At 38.0% G+C, this 19905-nt stretch overlaps 2 protein-coding genes across 2 annotated transcripts in view; one reads left to right on the forward strand and one right to left on the reverse strand.

The window, feature by feature from the left end:
- lpp (LIM domain containing preferred translocation partner in lipoma) overlaps positions 1-10257 on the reverse strand; it is a 159498-nt gene extending 149241 nt beyond the window's left edge. Inside the window, exons 1-2 of the mRNA XM_072390141.1 lie at positions 10039-10257; positions 1730-1793 (exon numbers count right to left, since the gene is read on the reverse strand). The gene's annotated coding sequence lies outside the window, so the exon portion shown is untranslated. The remainder of the gene's footprint in view (positions 1-1729; positions 1794-10038) is intronic.
- LOC140312341 (allantoinase, mitochondrial) overlaps positions 1-19905 on the forward strand; it is a 505108-nt gene that overhangs the window by 73186 nt on the left and 412017 nt on the right. The window lies entirely within an intron of this gene.

Genomic DNA, 19905 nt, shown 5'->3' on the forward strand with positions numbered 1-19905 from the left:
CCACACATTGTTTCAGCATTTTGACCTTTTTTCATAAAATAAACAATGACAAGGTAAATATGTCATATAACATGCACAATAACATATGTCATTGAATAGTATATCATGTAAGTTTTAATGCATGAGCTCTAATTTTTCTATACATAATATATCATGTTGGTGTAGCCATTCAGATTAGTCCCAAAAGTGATGGGAGCAACTGACAGTAAAACTTTTTAAATATTTATGCCTACTGTTGGCATGAGAATGGACTGTTATTGACTTCTTATTCACAATGTTTTATTGCTCTTACAGTAATGAGCATGATTGCTGTCAAGTCTTGGAGGCTTTAGTTTCTCGTCATCACTGTGTTTGCAAGCTCCACTTCCATCTTGCTGTCTGCTGTGCTTGAGTCAGAGATTAAAAGGCTGCAAAAGTGGTAGAAATTTCAGCCCAGATTTCTCCTTTTCATTCAAATTAGGCACTCTTGTTTAGCCTGTGCTCCTAATTATTGTCAGAGAACACATGACGTAAGACAATTTAAGACCGCACTATTAATTATTCTATTCAATGACGCGATCTATTGGACTCCTGCGAAAAGCATAAGTCAAATTAACCCACCCATGCCTGTACTTGCCAATCCATTAAAGCGAGCGCACGCAGTCCAGACTTGATTCATGTTGAAAGTGATAAATAAACATTACAGGGTCGGACTCAGTGAGATTGCAATTGGGTTTCTTATGGGAAAGTGACCAGGATGCTCAGTCAGAACAGCAATTTATAGGAAATTAATACAGATACATACATTTAAAAAATGTGTTTGCCTTTTAGGCTTGAGACAAAATTGCAAGTGACAGATGTGACATACCCACAGCAATGAAACGACATCATTAAAAGAGCGTATCAGTCAGCTCTATCAATTGCTGGCAGAAAATTTCATCATTTTCACTCAGCTGTTCTTAAACAGACAGGCCTACTTCAGAATGGCTTTAAAAGTGAGTTCTTTTAGGGGCGAACCTGCAGCCGACAGTTGTGGTGAATATCACTGGAGCACAAATGAAGTAGCTGGCTTGTTACCTCTTTACTCTGTCATTCCCTTATCTCTTTACCCCCATTTCCTGTTTGAGCGAAAGGCAAAATGCCCCAAAAGGATCTTTAAATAAAAAATAAATTAAAAAAATCAGTTCCTTCACCTCTCCAAAATCTTAAACTTAAATAGTTCCCCAGTGTGTCTGAATAGTTGTGGATTTGTTTGAACTGTTTAAATCGATATTGCAGTACAAGAGATTAGTCTTCTTTATTCCATACATTCTTCCATGTCAAAACGTGGTGCTTTATTGCCCACAATGAGCGGCGACTATCTTTTGGTTGGAGTATGGAGCTACTAACATTCAGTAACTTTTTCCATAACTGCAGCAGTTAACTCCCTCCCCTCAAAGACTCAGCCTAATACAAAGGTGACATTACACCTGGTGTGCAAAAGCACAGCGAGAAAGTACAGCAATAAGAAGTTTATTGGAAAGGTACATCCTGAAACTCAATGATCAGCACATCCTTCAGTCTAATGTTACCGCTGGACTGCCTGCCGAACGTCTTGGGTCTAATTTTACACTGAGTGTCCATCTTTATGCATGAAGAAAGCATTTTATTTAAACTGAGATCAACCATCATCTGACAAGTGAATAGAAAAGAGAAAGGACCAACATATCACATGTGAACAAATTACAATACACTAGAGTAGTAATCTTACCTTTCTTCTTTGGATCGAAGGAATTTCTGGGAGACAACTGACGCTCTTTGCAGTATGTTGAAATCTGTTGACATTGAGAAATAAAGACAAGACTGTGTTACTCAAATAGATTACCCAACTATAATTGGGTTGTGCAGGACCACACCAGCATAGTAAATAGATTCTGTCATCTGAGAGGCTTTCTTTTCCTTTCATTGTGTCGTTCATCAGTGGAAAGATGAAACTTGGCCTGGCTCCTATAAATTCCACCTATGAACTGCAGTGCAAGTCGGCCATTTAAATTCTAATCTGTCGGGCGCCTGTCACACTGCTGGGAGCAACACATCCATGGAAAAACACCCACCACAGAGGAAACAATGCTGACAAGTGACGCCACAGCAAAACAGTCATTTGGAGAAGTCAACCAACAGACAAAAATATCTAACCTAATGTAAATGCATCTCTGTAAGGTGAAGGACCAGTTGAATTGATTCTGGTAATCATATCCAATGGCAGCTGTGACAACTAAAGAGTCCCAACATGACAATGACACATAAACATACAACTTGTCTGTGACCAATCACTTTTTGCCCTCCGTGTTGCTTTTATCTATTCGTTCTTTATCTTTGCCTTCGTTATGTTTACAGTTGTGTGTGGAAGAATACTCTGTGCTGCTATCCATTAACGTCATAAAGCATATCTTGGAATTCGTCCTACAAACATAAAATCTTTTTTTTCTGGACTTCTGGTAAAAAGGCACTTTGATCAACATTAACTGCACTGCTCAACATCTATTTGTTTTTCTTTTAAACAGTTTTACATGATAGTTTGATAATGATATTTATGATGAAAATAGCACCACAATAGTTGCAGCACGTTGCAGCACCTCTGAACATATGGTGTTCTAATTTACTGTGACACCTGAATTTTCAAAAAAATCTATACACTGGTTTAGATGCCGTACCACTGGAATGACTTCGGAAGGTAATTAAGAAATGTTTTAACTTCTGTCATTGTGCGTAACCAAACCAATGGGAAAATTGTTTACATGTTGAACTTGATTGAACTTTCGAAAGCCCAAGTAATGCCTGGAATAAGACCCCAAATCTAGACAAGTTGGATGCAGAGCAGGATCGAAAGAGAAAGCAAGGATGAGGAAGATATACCCATTTCCTCCCTCAACAATTACGTAAGAATGTAAGAGATCACTGGCAAATAAAAAGGACAACAAGGCCACTACAGGAATTTTGAAAATGTAGTATTATGTGTTCCACCAAGATATGGCTGCAGGAACATATTCCATACTCCAAAGCCTTTCTACACTGATCAAAGATTATAAAGGCAGACAGAGACTGCAGACAGGTTAGTAAGCATGAAGGAGGAGGGATTGCAGGGTTCATAAACAGCATATAGTGTAATTCAGGACACATTGCTGAAAAGAAACATCTCTGCACCTGGGATGTTGTGCTGTTGGCTGTGAGTTTCTGCTCAATGTTCTCTACTGAGAGAAGTCGCCAGTGTTACCTGCTGATACTGCATGTGATGCCATCAGCATCAGTTGCTGCCAAGCTACAGACACAGCATCCCAGTGCATTCACAGAGATCTCTGGGGATTTCAACCACACCTCTCGCTCAGCGACACTTCCATCAGTTTGTCAACTGATTTTATTCACTTGTTCATTTACTTCTGTTATTTTTCTTCAATAATTTCTACTGCAACAATACAATTTCCCTTTGGGGATTAACAAAGCCTCATTCAATACAATTCAAGTCAATTCAGTTCAGCCTAATGATGGGGGGAATATTGGAAGTCCGAACTCACAGTTTAGAATAATATTGCTCTATAACTTGCCAAATAACTAAACAATATTATTCAAACTGACATGAACTACCACCGCAGCTCTTCATTAATTTGTGGCTGCTCTGTGTGGTTTTGAGCTATTGCAATCAATTAATAATGGATTAACATTATTCTATTGATGCTCCTGATGAAAGATATAGATGACGTCTCAAGTTCAAAGAATCTAACATCATCACTGTTTATTTTGTCTACCAGCAAGTGAAAGAATGTTAGGAAGCAAAGAAATGTGGCAAAACATAACATTTGAGAGGCTTTGAGAAATTCTTTCCAACTTGGTTTTGCTTAAATAATTACTTAACTATGAGTTGACAATAATTTAATGACTAGTTGTTCCTGTGTGCTTTTGAAATAATGGATTTGAAATGTATCAGTTCATAAAGTCTGCTTGTAGGTTCAATAATTATGGTTTCTGGTAACACAATCATTAAAGTATTAATGACAAATCTGTTTTACATGGAAACAAACATCAAGTCCACTAACAACAGTGGATACAGGTTTCTGTGGCTGGTAATAACACAGGATTGTGATCACTAACAGCACATTTAACCCTTTTTTTTTTTTTTTAAATTTGCTTTTTCAAATCTGGAACTTCAGAGCAGACAGAGAATTTTTGCACTTTTCTTTATCGCTCAATAAAAGAGTCTTCATTATAACTGCGCAACACAACATATTACAGCTCACACCCATTCCCACAAACATCGAAGAAATGTCACGCAGGTATTGACATGTCTGTGTCATGCCCTGTATTTTCAGTCATGAGCCTGGTGATGTTCAAATATGCCAATATCTGTTCAAAAGAACCTACTCTCTTTTAATGTTCCTCAAACATGATGAAACATTTCTTATAAATGCATGCATATCAAATAAACACAGACTGATCTTTGTTGGTCGTTTCACAACCATTCGAGCTTTTCTGGAGGAATAAGAGGACTCTTTTAACCAAAGATGCACATGAAATATCATCTGTCTGTTTCTCAGGCAACTGGACAAATTCATTAGACTTAGATCTGAAAACTGAGCATGTTAGTGGCTAATGGGTTGAAACAGTGGATCAACAAAAAATTAATTGGCAAAAAATTATTTGCCAGCTATGACTTGTGAAACTTTTTCACCATGACTCAGGAAAACATAAAGCGCAAAATTTGAAATATATGCAAGGCAAAAAATGTACAAAAACATGCTTTATCATTCCCTGGAGGGAAATAATATTGTTGTTGTATAAATTGAGGAAAAATTAAAAACTTTAAATAATAATCAGTTGAACCACTGTTGGAAAGTTGGCAGGTGTTAAAATCTCCAGAGATCATATACACAGCAAGGTGTTGTGTAGCTTGGCAGTAACTAAGCTGAGGAAGTCAGATGCAGAAAAAGGCAAGTAAGGGCCCGTCGTTTATACTTGCACAGGAGGTATCATCTTGCATCACTCTAAATGAGACACGTAGAAACGGATTTTTTTCAAAGCAGATAGACAGACGTGCAATCCTCCAAAAAGCTAATAGCAAATAGACTTCAGAGATAAGGCAATGTGTTGATGGCTAAAAGTTCTATCATACGTATGATAGGGGCCGACAACAGCTGATTTCATAATAAACAGGACGAAGCACCAAAACTGCTAAAAATCAAAGACACAGAGATGAAAAAATAGGTAACAGCTACTCTAAACAATTGTCATCGTTTAACTTAGCTTCACTCCATCACAAAGGTCTTTGTCCACTTTGACTTCTGTGTTTTCCAAAGCAGAGCAAAGCTAAAGGACCAACAACAAGACAAACACAACCAAGAGCAGATTGTTCAACATATATCTGATACTGCCAACAAATGGCAATTATATTATATGTAGACATGTGTTTTTTCAAGCCCCAATGCAAAGACCCTGCAGAAGTATGTTCAGATCCTAACACAGGGGAACTCTCAGCAGACAGCGTGGACATAGAAACTCAAAATAAGCTAAAAAGGAAAATATAAATAAAATTAAGTTGTGAAGGGGCAAACACAAAAACATTTTGGATAACTAACATGATCTGAAACTTAAAACAGCTTAATGCTGCTGAGCATGCCCATGCGTTTTTAAGCTAAAAAGGCAAAACTGAGAACATTTAAACTAGCAAGAGCACAAAGTATTATTAGCAGATGACCGGCCATTTTTCCTGGCCAAGGATAAAGGTTTCCGAAATTTTATAGTGAGCCCCAAATACTGAATACCAAACATGAAATACTTCTGGAATGTTTTACTAGAATTGTTTGAATCTTATTTCATGCCCCAAACACACACAATTTACTGAAAGCTAGTACAACACCAACAATCTGTTCTACAACAGTCACTTGGGGAACAATACGTTATTCTTTTCTTCTTGAGTTGGATTTTATTTGTACAAATACCTCTGTCTAATAACCTGGAAGAGTTTATTTTTAATTGATTGTCACAGAGAGAAGGCCCTTTAATCTGCCGCAGTTTTGGAGAAAAAATAAGATATTTAAAGTCAGTGTTTTATTATGAACACTGAGTTTAAATCTTCACTTGTAATAAAAAATAATTGACAGTAATGATTTTTTTTAGTGCATTTTTATTGTCTAAGCAAAACTCTGAAAGTCTGAATTTGGCAAAGTTGCTGAGAGGTAACATTTTTAGTTGTATTGTTAACATCTTACAGACAACATTTCAGAATAACTAAGAGAAAATAACTCAAAAATAACTGTTAATGAAACTAATAATTGGGATTTCTATTAGTGTAGCCTCTGAAAATACCTGCACAACAGTTGTTATCTCTTTTAAATGATCTTCTGGTTATTTATCCATTCATCTGTTTAAAAAACAGATGCTTAGTTATGGGAATTACTATCGATACAATGTCTCAAATAGTTTTGGACAATATTTACTGTAGAGATGCATACTTGATTCTGCTTGTGGTAACAGGCTGATCCTTCTTAAAACCCACCATCAGACTCTTCACTGCTGTTTCTTAAAGAATAGGGCATCCTCATTAAGATATGCAGAGAAACACAAACAGTAGAATAACTTTACTAAATCAACCAGGGGGGCCCAGGCTCAGAGGCAGCTGAGTCACTCATCTTTTAACTTAAACATCATCAGCGCTGTCAAATGAGTCCTTTTTAGACAGAGATTTTAAAGACAGTTCTGTTTAATGTTGTCTGAGATGGAAATGTGCCAGAGCGACACAGATGTATTCAGTTTGATGACAGCTCTCCTGAGGGGACCTTGATGTCATTGATTTGAAATTCAGATCCAAGTCAAAGTTTGTATTCAGCTTTTAGAGAAGGAAGTGAGATTTACTTTTCCATTTCATGGAAGAACATTATTTATGGTTTAGACCAAGATTTTGTTTCCACTCCTGATGTGGGAGACAATGCTCTAGACTTTTACAAAGGTTTTCAGTTAAGTCAACAGTGGGAGGAAAACTTCAGGAAAACATAGGAAGACTACTTCCACAAAAGACCAGGAACCATCTATACCAAGGTTCTAGAAGTTCAGTAGCAGTGCATTTTACCCAAGCTTCTCTTGAACTGGTTAATCCTCTTCGTGTGGAGGCATAAATCCATTATCTCTCAAAAGAGAAGCTTTTGGGGTGCCGTGTGGCTCCACTGGCTGTGCATGGGCCACATATGCAACATTTTGTGCTACATACCTTGCGGTTGACATCTGTAAGTGTGGTAACATAAGTAAGATTTGACTGAATAAGAGCGTATAAGAAATATCAAGGATAAGAAACAAAATCTGAAAAAGAAATCACTTTCATACTGACCAAGTCTGTGAAATTTCATTTTATTTAACACTCCAAATGCAATGTCAGCGAGAATACTGCAATGACGATATATAAGCAAATACTTTAATACACAGTGATAATCTCAAGCCTATTCATGAGGGTTGCATTCCACTTGTGAACCCATCCGTTCATGCTAAATAGCTGTATAAAATTTGTGCAAAAAAGCAGAACTTCTTTGCGATATTGAGAATGTTTGTGCAGGTTCATATTGTGTAAACGATAAATTTTTTATATACTGTGCAGCCCTTATGTCACAACTTTCTGTTTCTACCCCCAATAACAAATTAATTGCTCTAAACATGTGTATACGCATGGTCTGATTTTTTTTGTCTGATCAAATTCGAGTTTGTGTAACGGAAAAGCTGAACATACACGTGTTTTATGTATGTACCGTTTATTAAGCTTGCGCCTGATGTTCTTGTGTGTGCAATGTATTTTTTTACGCACTGAACCTTTTTTTTGTTCTAGACTGCTTTCCTGCTTTCAAACACTACTGACTGCACGTGAATCCATGGTGCAAAACTGCACTCGGCTGTCTCAAGATAGTAATGAACTTCTTAAATAAAATAATATTTGTATCATTTGTAAATTCATGTAGATTAAATCAGGAAATAACTCAATTGTAAAAGACCATTTCATGGTTCAAAGATTTAATATAGCCTGAGGGAAAACTAAGCTGACAACATTTCTTAGTTGTTCTACCTGGTTTTTCACTTGCTTGTGTACTTCCGTTTTCCTTATTTGACAATATCAGCAGCCTAGAGGTAATGTTAGTTCCACTGGGCTAAATAAGTTTAAAAAAGCTACTTTCCAACCTGTCACGTTTAACAGAACTACAAAACAAGAAGCAAACATACTGTAGGAAACGAGTGACAGCTAATTTAGTGTGAGACAGTGGCTCAAACTGATCACACTGTTGGTTTGGTCCATGTCATCATATATTTATATATGTTATCAAATGTGCTGTTAAACTGCCAAATCTTGACATTCCTTAAAACAAACGATTAGACATTTCCAAGTGAGTAATTACATGGCCATATGTACATGTCAATGAGAAACCCAGCGTTCATACAAAGGATAATATGAGTTTATAAGATGTATATAATTATGTTTTCTCTACAGTTGCAAGAGATGAAATCTTATGACACGGGATCAGAGTTTAGCATTTTGAGACACAAAGAGGGCACTGCAGACACTTTGCTGCCTTAGGGACCCATGGGACCCCTATTTGCCCTTTTACTGCCCTAGAACTACAATCTTCTTCTACTCTCGGCAAAGGCCTTTGATCCCCTCGGAATACTGAACAACTCCTTTCCATCTTTTTTGCTGTTTTGTAGTTAACTGGCTTGTCATCTCTGCTTAGGAGCTTGGCATGCCTACCAAACCAGGATGAACGGTTTCCTGCCCTCCAGATGTGCATGCACCTCTGTGATGATGTAGCACATAAACCCATCTATATGTAGACACTTTGAATATCAATTTCCTGAAACCTTTAACTTATCTTTTTACTGATGTGAGCAAAAAATATAACGAATATTTTCCATTGTGGCTAGGCGACACACACTTGTGTCCTTACAGGCAAGTATCTCTGGGTGTTTGTTTGACTAGACTGGCTTTTGTACTGAAAATAACAGTTAGTTGGTGATTTAATAAATGCTCTTGGGAGCATCATTACAAGCCTGCAGGCCGTATTTTTCAAAATGATGACATGTTTTTGTCTAGCAGAACTTATAACTTATATAAATGTAAGTTCTCTATACACTTTTTACAAGCAGTTTCCTTTTTTTTCAGTATATGAGCTTTATAGCATAACTAGTCTAATAGGTAAAGGTTATCATCAAGTCTGATGTGATAGTTGCCTGCACTTTCTGTTAATCAAAATCAGGACTAACTAAACTCTACCACTGTAATGTCAGTGTGTCCTCTGTGGATGACACAGGCCTAATGTCACGTAAACTCGCATGTTTTCGGTCTCCACTGATTTACATGAGCAACTAATGCTTTTTGTCGTGTCACTTGTGGAAGTCTAAAAGACACACAAGTCGTTGAACTCGCAACGAAGCAGAGTTTTCTGAAACTTGAGTGAGACACATTGTAATTTACAACGCTTAACGTGGCATTTCTGTACTGTCGTAAACAAGAACGTTCCCTCAAAGCAACGACCACACAGATACTCGCTAGTTCTCGGGCGTTTAAGTAAGTTCAGTAAATATGAGCTTGTGTGAGCACTGAGGTAAAACTCAGCGACATATTTGTCTGCAGAAAGGGGCTCTCCTCCTGTCTCTCCGGTGACAGTCTGTCTTCCGCATTGCTCGGCAGCAGACCACTTGGCTAAAAACAGAAACCCCCAGAGACGCCCAGAGTCCCGTTTAGCATAACTTGTCGGTTCGCTGTGTTTGATATTTTTAATGCATGACTGAGCCTTGCTCAGCACGCGCTAGCGACAAGTTAGCTTTGTTAATACCCTCATGTAACATTCCTACCGGCCAAGGCTATCGTGTCGAGTCCACGCCCTCATTGTTAACTCCGTCCGAGCTACAGTAAAAATTCATATTCTGGTCTAACAATGCCGGACAAATTGAGGGCGAGCTGCTCCCGACGTTATCAGCTCCATGTATTCACACAGCAGTTTTAAGGCAGCCGATAACCACCAACATGCTTAAATCGTTAAAAGTGCGACGGCTTACCTCGCTTTCTAGGAAATATGTGAAAGGTTGAAATCCCACCAAAAAAAGTGAAACTTCTTGATCCAAATTCTGGGAGAGTTGTAGGCAGTGACGTCACGCTCTGAAATTCCAGCCGTCTCAGTCGGTTCAGAGGTTTGCCCATGTAAGGCAGCAGGCCAAAACACCACGGCCCCACTGCGACCGGCTGCTTCACTCACACTCATGTATGAAAAAGCAGAAAAAGGCCGAACGACACATATAATGTAAGGCAGTCCCCCCTCTGTTACTATAAACCGTTAAAAAAAAGAAGAGTCTTATCCAAAATGAATTAAACATATCACAAATCCAGACATCGCATAGACAGTGGACAACATAGTGATAAAGCCAGGCAATAAACAGCTCAGGGTGTTGGCCACAAGGTCGGAAAACGACTTTAGTAGTTATGTGCTTGTTTTTATTTTATTTTATTTTATCTGTAGCAATATCATACACTAAAAAAATGTCCCTGCTGTTTTGAAAATGGGGCATTTTTAACGTGTTCTGATAAAGACGACTGGACAGGAAGTTTAGCAAAGTAGCGGCTAATAAGGAAACGGCTCAGAAGGTGTCTCAGTACAAGCACATGTAGAGCACTCATCCATTGATGTGTGAATTGGTACATGTTATAATCTGAACAGATTCAAATTCAAATTCAAATGCTATGCACTGCATGCCGCAGTGCTCCGACATCCTGTCATGCACTGTCTATCATCTGGAAGCGTGAGAAATGGTGTCCATTAGTGTCTGTGGTTTTTCTCTTAACCAAAATCTAAATTTAGCTTTAGTTATTTTTCTGGTAAATATTACTGAAATCTGTTGAAATATTGCTCAACATGCACATAAGCATGATCTTGAAGATCAGACAGCAGTAATGATGAATGTATATATATCTTGCTGAGGCCATGTCACCTGCATATGTGCCAAACAACTGGCACTTAGAAAAAGTTTTAAAGTTACAAGTTTTAAACTTGACAGCTGGCCGGAAGGGATTAATTCATTCCTTATTTGCATTGGTTCATTACATTTACTGTAGTTATGGCTTTTCCACCTTCTCGTTGTGGTTTGTCAGCTAAGCAGTGCATCCCTGCATGCACTAATTATGTCAGCACAGTCTTGGGGCTTTAGGTTTTGCATACTTCATGGTTTCTGTGATAAGAAGTACAATGACCTCAACAAGGATCTCGACACTGAAATTTACATGTTTTTGGTTTAGAATTTATTAACAAGTAAAATAATAGGCAGTTGTGCTAGCTTCCTAAAGACAGATGATAATGCAGCAATGCTATACACTGACAGAAATACTAACCAGTAACTGTTTTTGTAAAATTTAACCCAAAAGTCAGAGATGTGTCTTTATACTAGAGTATAAATCGCACACAGTTAGTACTCTATTAGTGAGTTATTTTCTCACCGGTAGACATTATTAGTCATTAGACCAGGAAAAGTCTGTATTTGTCATCTGATATTGTTGCATGTTCATAGATAAATAGAATGTCACTTCATGTCATCAGATTTACACACACACTCCGAAGCTTTTGTCCATCATTAAAGTTTCCACAAAAATTTTTTGCATTTTTTTAATCCAAATATTTCTTCTTTTTTTTTTTTTGATTGGGGACTAAAGAAGGCTGAAAATACAGACTCGGTGGGCAAAGGCCTGAAGTAATCAACCACAGGATGATACGATTTGACGGGAAAACTTGCATCACTATACAAAGATGTCCACCCTCCCCCTCTGTATCTCCACTTAATTCGATCTTCAGATCATGTTGTATTCGCTGTTCCTCAGAAGTGGGAAGTTGGATCTCTTTTGCCCTTGCTTTCTGCTTAAATTTCTTTTTTCGCCCATCAGAAGTTGGAAATTCCAACTTCCCATTCGTCACTGAATATACCATCTGTACAGCACTGGTAACTGCAGTTACAAAAGCAAACAGTGAAATATTGGCCATATATGAGGTTAAGTACTACACAGAGGAATGGAACGACACTAAAATGTAAAGTTTATGAAGCGGATATGTGACAAAGTAATTATATATGTTCTCAACAGTGTTATTCACTGGCCAGGGCCCGTTACCTTCTGTGGCGTGTGTTTTAACAACTCGAGCCACTTCAACACAACACTTGTGGCTGTGCTAAAAAGACAGATCAGTAGCTTAACAACTGTACATGATCGAATTGCAGATGATGGAATTCTAAGTATTTGAGAATAAAACTGCCAGTCAAGTATTTTTCCATCAATCTGATGTTTGGTTTGAGTTCCAACTATTCACTGCATGCTCTCTCATATTGTATAATGGGCTCCAAGGGTTGTTGAGTGCAACAGATCTCAAAAGAGGCACACGCTGAGGAAGAGAGTGGCAGAGTGGATTTGAGTGGGTTCACTCTGCGCCCTGAAATGATCCATTTGAATATAGGTGCAAATTAATGGATGAAAAAGGAGCTGCTGTACTTTCTCTCCCCGTTATTTTGACCAAAGCATGTCACCGATATGTCATTAAGACCTCAGAAAATGGTGTCAGCTTGTAAAAAAAAGAAGAAAAGAGTACCATTTTTCTTTGAAAAAAAAGGCCTTTATTTTAGCACAGTTTCTGCCACCTGCTCTGCAATAGGGTGATAGCTTGTTGTATGTTTGTCATATGCTGTTATATATTTGGAAAGGACACAAATGATGTCAGTGACACCAAAATAAAAGAGAGAAACAATAAGCGGAAATCTACTGAAATCTTTTTCACAGCAGATAATGTCGTTGAGCTATAGGAGGTACACATAGAAGAACCGAAACTAATAATGGTTTTACTACGAAAGAGGAGGTAGTTACTCACACATCATAAGGATTAAGATGCAGACCCATGAAACATTTTCAGTAAAATAAAGAAACTCATAAAAGGACTTTTTTGGACCTGAAAAAGATTTTCCATTCTTCAATAATCTCTGTCGTCTTTTCCGTAAAGTGCCCACTAACTCCTCTGATCAGAATAAACAGATGCTTTTCCAGGTTTGGCATGGCACAATGTCTTCTGTGAAAAAGCTCTCACTGTGCAATCCTGCCCACAAAAATGTTTACATACTATGTAACTTTTTTAGACTGAATTACATTAGTCTTAATTATAATTGCTGGTTGGATTTCTTTTTCCTCTTTTTTAGTAAATGACTGTGGCATTCATTGGCTGGCAAGGATGGTAGGTGTACAAAGTATACAAATCTCATACAAAAGACTGGAATTTACATCCAGAGCCTTGCATGTGGTTCATTTAAGAAGAAAAAAAACGCTTTTAGTTAAGGTCAGGAAGGGTTTATGGTCTCCATCCCACGTAGATAAACATGTTTGTGCCCCACATAACTGTGGACATGTTCCTTTCCTTAATCAAGTGTGCTGACCCTAAAGAAGTGGATAAGGCACCACAGGTTTGGATAATTTGGTTGGAAAAAAGATTACAATCCTGTTTTCAAGACAGCTGGGAGACTGTGTAAAATGTAAATGCTAACAGAATGAAATGGTTTGCAAATCTCATAAACCAGTTCTTTATTCACAACAAAATACAGAGAACATGTCAAATGCTGAAAGTAGGACATTTTACCATTTCATGAAAAATATTAGCTAATCTCAAAAAAGTTGGGATGGGGGAGACAATGCTGGAAACACATCAGTAACATGACTGAGTACATAAAGAGCTCCTCTCAGATGCAGAGTCTATCAGATGTAAATACAGCAAGCTTCAGCAGTCTCCAAAAAAACATTTACAAGCATCTACAAATTGTAGAGTAATTTCATAAATAATGTTCTTCAAGGTGAAATTGAACATTCTAAATATTCCATCATCTACTGTACATAATATCAAAATATTCCCAACATCTGGAGACTGCCAAATCTCAACATTGGATGCCCATGATGTTCGGGCCCTCAGGCAGCACAACATTATAAAGAGGCATGATTCCGTCATGGAAATCACTGCATGGGCTCAAGCACTCTTCCACAAACACAGTTCACCATGCCATCCACAAAAGAAGGTTCAAGCTCTGCCATGCAAAAAAGAAGCCATTTGTGAACATGATCCAGAAACATTGCTGTCTTTCCTGGACCAAAGCTCGTTTAAAATAAACTGAGGGAAGGTGAAAATCTGTTTTTGGTCTTAAAAATTGAAATTTGAAATTCTTTTTTTAAATCATGGCTCTGACGTCCTCGGGACTAAAGAGTAAAGGGAACATCCAGCTTTTTATCAGCACATGGTTGAAAAGCTTTCATCTCTGATGGTATTGTGGTGCATTAGTACCTCTGGAAGTGGCACCTTGCACATCTGGAAAGGCACCTTCAGTGCTCAAAGGTATATACAGGTTTTAGAGCAACATATGCTTCCATCTTTTTCAGGGAGGGCCTTGCTAAATCACACACTGCATCTATTACAACAGCATGAATTCATAGATGAAGACTCTACGTACTGGACTGCAGTCCAGACCTTTCATAAATTTAAAACATTTGGGGCATCGTGAAATGCAAAGTATGACAAAGAAGACTTAGGACTGTTGAGCAGCGACAATATCAGACAAAAATGGGACAACGTTCCTATCGCAAAGGTCCAGCAACCGGTGTCCTCTCTTCCCAGAGGTTTATGAACAGTTGGGATGCTACAAACTGGTAAACATGGCCTCATGAAATAGTAGAATGTCTCACTTTCAATATTTCTATTTGAAACAGAATATAGGTTTATATGATTTACAAATAAATGCCTTTTGTTTTTAATGAGATTTTACAATGTACCAACTTTTTTGGAGTTGGAGATGTATATTTTTTCACATAGGTCAGCGAACGTTACGGATACAGTCAATTTAATTAAGTCAATCATAATTAGTTTTTTCACTGCCTGACAGAAAATGAAATCCAGTCACACTGACATTACATTCAAAATTATACACACAAAGTTCTGGCTCAGAACTGATGTATAATGTGGAATAGGCAAACAGGTAAACCGTTGCATTAACTGTGACACAGTTCTTTTTTTCCATATATATTCATGTTGATGCCTTTGCTCATGTTCTACAAAATACAGTTATTTGAATGATATTCAAACATCCCTCCATCCATCTTCTATACCGCTTAATCCGTCAGTCAGGTTTTGGGGGGGGCTGGAGCCTATCCCAGTGTGATATTCAAACTTATTCTGGTTGATAATTGCTGAGCATGTATTATCCTCACTACACATAGACACAAAGACACTCACTTTTGTCAAAGCTAATAACTCTCCTGTTGGTGTTGACAAGCAAGCCAACGTCAGATGGACCAACAAAGTTCTTTCCTGTGGGGTTTACCTGACCTCTGTGATCGCTGCCATGCAAACTAGACAATTAGTTTGCATTCTTGTGATTGTATGCAAATGTAATAACTGCTTTTTCACCTCTGATTCTGCGCTCAGCTGTATCATTGTTTTGTCACTGATAATTCCGGCGCACACAATGTCAGTATTATCTTGTGTTTGTTCATGTCAGTACAGTCAGATCTAGTTGGTCTTTTCTCTTCAAAATGTGAACTGATGGATGAAAGATAGAGTTAATAATTCATCTCTATCAGGTGGGGCACAGAAAAAAAATCCTTTTTAGTGCCATAAATGCAAAATAGAGCAATCATTCTGAGCCCTATCTTTTCTTGGTTTAATTCATACTTTGCTGCAGCTGATTACATTGTGCTTCAAGCTGTGAATGTTCTTTTTTCACCATGCATGAAGAAAGCATAAACAGCACTTTGCAGATCGAGCACACTGATAAAAACCAACAATTTGAGCTATTTCAGAGATTTCTCCTCGCATCCCCTCATCTCAAAGTTCCAGGGCAAACTGAAAAAGGTAATCTCATTTGTAATGTGTGACAGCTTATTTGCAAGTATGTACACTGGCAATTTCTTAATGGGCCCGCCAGTGGTACTTCTTCCACTCTTAAAGCTGATTTCACAAAGACACCCTGGAACAGTTTAGATGACACATTGCCATTGCCTGTGAACTCAAGTTATCAATCAAGCACCAATTAACATGCTCGGCTAGAGGAAATCAAGGGCTCTTTGATGTTCTGCAGTTAGGGAGTGGATCTAAGCATGTCATTGACATGATGGGTTTCAAGTTTATCCACAACATGTGAAAAGAAAGATGCTCACAGGCAGGGTTCACAGGTTCAACAGATAATTCCTCCTATATTTAAGTTTTGATCGACTCGTTTTAACTAGAGACAATATAATGCAGAGAAAACTGTCAGTAAAAACAAACAAATTTGTCAAATTTTAGTGTTTCAATTGTTCCAGCATCGGATATCCTGTTTTATTTGCTGGTTCTAACAATGTCTTCTCGCCCACACCACTTCCTCTGAAGTAGGTGAACCTCAAACACGGTACAGAGCACAGCAGCTGCACAGTCAACGTATACTTCCTCATAAAAGTGTGAGCGAAAGGATCTGTATTTGCACCTATGTGCTGAATAAGAAAACGAGAAACCGGTCGTCTTTTAAATGCAACTCTCTTGGTTTCGATAAGGCCCAGTTTTCAGGAATCAAAGGCTTGTGATGATATCATGCAGGTTACATCCGAATAAGTGAAACCGAGACGAGTGGAGTGATATTTTTGAATATTTGTAGATAACGTAATATAGTTTCTGACTATCATTATCAGTAGGCAGGCAAATCAAGGTGCTTTGCACAAAAACAACACCAAGATACCAGAGAGAGAACAAGAACAAGAAAGAAAGCAAACAACAAATCTGTGTCTCGGAACTATGTATGCTCTGTTAATTAGAGCTGAGATAGCAGAGTTTAGTCTTCAAGCACAACCACATTACAGGGAGTCATGCTAAATAAGGAAAAACAAAGCAAGAGACAGGCAGACACACTACAAAAACAATGTCCCAAAGCAACTAATCAAACAACTCCTGATCTAGATCTAGACCTCAGATTACACTAATGAATTCTAATTCTTATGTTTTAGCATGTAAATATGTATTAAAGTGGTAGACAGAGACAATCCCTGCCTACAGCAAATGTTTTAGCATAAATGATTCGCACTTGTGCAGCACCTTTGAAGCCCTTTTAAAGCGGCAGGATTTTACAGTTATATCCTGAAATCATTTTGGGGGGATTTGCCACTTAATGTCTGCTCTGTTTTATTTGTTGTTGTTTTTTCCTGCACTGAGGGAAATGTTTCTAGCTGGCTGCTTCCTCACCAACAACGGAGTAGTAAAGCGCTTTGTCTGGCTGATATTATCAACCAAAAACCTGGACAACATACAGCGCTATCAGGACGGATGTTTTTTTACATCACACTGTCAGTGATGATATACTACATGTATAACGATGAAGGAGGATGTGTTGTTGGAGGTGGAGGCCTGCAGACACAACAAGAACAATATTTTCTGATGTAGGATGAATGGGATGGTCGTTTCTTGAGATAAAAATCTATCTGCATTGGTATTTAATCTGTTTTAGCTCTGCAGTGTGGAGCAATTGGAGAGTCAAAGCAAGCTTTGTGCTGTTACATCTGCTGAGCAGTTCCCACAACAAGATAACCATAAATGCTAAAGCAGGGCAAGAGTAACAGCAGGTAAAGATAAGTATGGCTGAGTAAACAGGATGCACAATAATATTTGCATTACCTACTGGTCACACCAGACCAAATAAGTGGAATGGATTGAATAAGCTGCTAATCAAGTTATGCTTTCAGTTGTGCTCTATACTTTTTAAATCATTGTTATTATTCTATAAGCCAAAATACTAATATTTACTGTATGTGTCAATCAACGGTTTTAGCATTTCTCAAAACTCCTACTGTTCACGAGATTAGTCTAGCAGTTGTAATTGTGACGTCTGCCTTCCAAGTACTCATAGCATGCTTCCTGAAATAAAATCTATTTCCATCAACTGGAAAAGCTGTCTTTTCAGGCAAAGCTGTCAGGTGCACAAGTATCATGTCTTCAATACATATCTCTAAATACACACAGAAGGAAAGGGAAAAGAAATAGCCAGAACAGACATGAAAGGCCCAGAAAAGTCAAACAACCAAGTGTTGGAAGCAGCAATTCCATTAATGTCCTCCAACTCAAAGGATTTGATATAATACTTCACTTTGAGAGGGTTTGATTTGCTGCACTAAATGCAGTCTCAAGCACTTCATTGTGTCTGACACAAAGACAGTGAGCAAACCAACATCTTTAGATCATAAACCACAGTGACGTCTGTGTACTGCCAAACTGCAAACACGTAAGAATGTTACAGAAGCATTCCTAAAATCTGAGGGCATGTTCTCAGGCTGCACTCCACCTGCAAAAACAGATTTTGGAACAACAGCATGCAACAATGAAAAGGAAAAAGAAAAAACACCATCACTTACATTAAGAGACATACAAAGTTGAAGTTACCCTTCAGTTTCCCTGACTATTAAAGAGACACCACCTTTAGTTTTTTTTATCCTAACTGCTCACAAATCTTGCAAAGATGGTTTCATAACTGACAAATATTAATTGCCAGTCCACATTGAAAGAAAAGCCAATCTAAATGTACAAAAGTGATTACATTTTCAAACAACTGAGATGGTTGATAATATGCAACGTCATTCTTATTATGTGCTTCAGTTTGAATTGCCTCTTCATCTCCAATCTGACCCAGTGTTTTCTTAACTTAGATTGAAACGTATTTATTTTTTGGTTGGAGTTTGGTGACGTATTAGCACTAAAAAAGAAAATTTGCATTTAAGCTATGTTGTTAGGCCTGTAAAAAGACTTGATTAGGGTTGGGAAAACATGTTATCAGTTTAAACAGATACTGTTATAACATGCTGCAAACAAAGCTCTATTTTCTTCTTCAAATCAAATTATTGGGTGTTGAGTCACTTCTAATGGTAACATAGCCTGAAAAATCCTAGTTTCCACTGATGACAGCATGTCAAGCAAAAACCTAGAGGAGAACATTTATGAGTACTGAGTAAAAAGTCAGCCTTTCTAGCTTTATTGTTACAGCTACAGTGATGGACACAGGTTAGGGAACACAGTTCATACTTTTAAAGAAGAGGCAGACCAGTGCCAAAGACAGATTCATACGCTAGATACCACTATGACGTTATCAATCTTAGCTAGCTTGGATAGGCTTTTTTTTTTTTTTTTTTGGAAGTCTGCCACAAGCTATTGTTTTTTGACATTGAGGCAGATGATCGCAGGCACCCCAAAGCATTCCAGTGAAGCTGTAGCCAGGTTAGCATCTTCTGGAGCAGAGTCTATAAATGTTGAAGAGACAACAGCAGATGCATAGTATGTTAGCTGATGTTATGTCTCAGAGCTTTACCTCCGTAGGTATAACATATTAACTAGGCAGTTATGCCCATATCTGTCTTTGTGATCACACCACCACTTTGCATGTCTCAAATCTCAAGACATTTTCACCAGGGAAGGCAAAGACAAAGGGGATTTCACCCTTTCCACTTCAACAAGAAAGAGCCTCACCAGTCCAAATTTTTAGCCAGGTCTGTGGTTTCTGTCGAATCCATGGAGGTTCCAGAGAAGATGGGAAAGTACAAAGCTAACTGTTTGCCAATGTTCTGTCTTCTAGTTTTGCTTTCTCAGCTGTAAAATCAAATTTCATTTTCAACTATGAATAGTATATATAAGAGATAGATGTAGCCACTGGTATGTCTTCAGTTAGTTATTGAACTGTCAGTTTGAAGCCTCACGTTTGAGATTTTGCCATTTGCCTTTTTGGAGATAGACGTAAGCATATTTGAAGCTGTAGAGTGACCTTTCATCATGACTAGACATAAGTGCATACCTTTGAGACATACAGTTATTGGAAAACTTTATGCTGAGTGATTTTGCTGCTGTCTGTGTCTATTTA

The sequence above is a fragment of the Leuresthes tenuis genome, unplaced genomic scaffold (assembly GCF_036924035.1).
Source record: "Leuresthes tenuis unplaced genomic scaffold, fLeuTen1.0.hap1 SCAF_7, whole genome shotgun sequence".
NCBI classification, from domain to species: domain Eukaryota; kingdom Metazoa; phylum Chordata; class Actinopteri; order Atheriniformes; family Atherinopsidae; genus Leuresthes; species Leuresthes tenuis.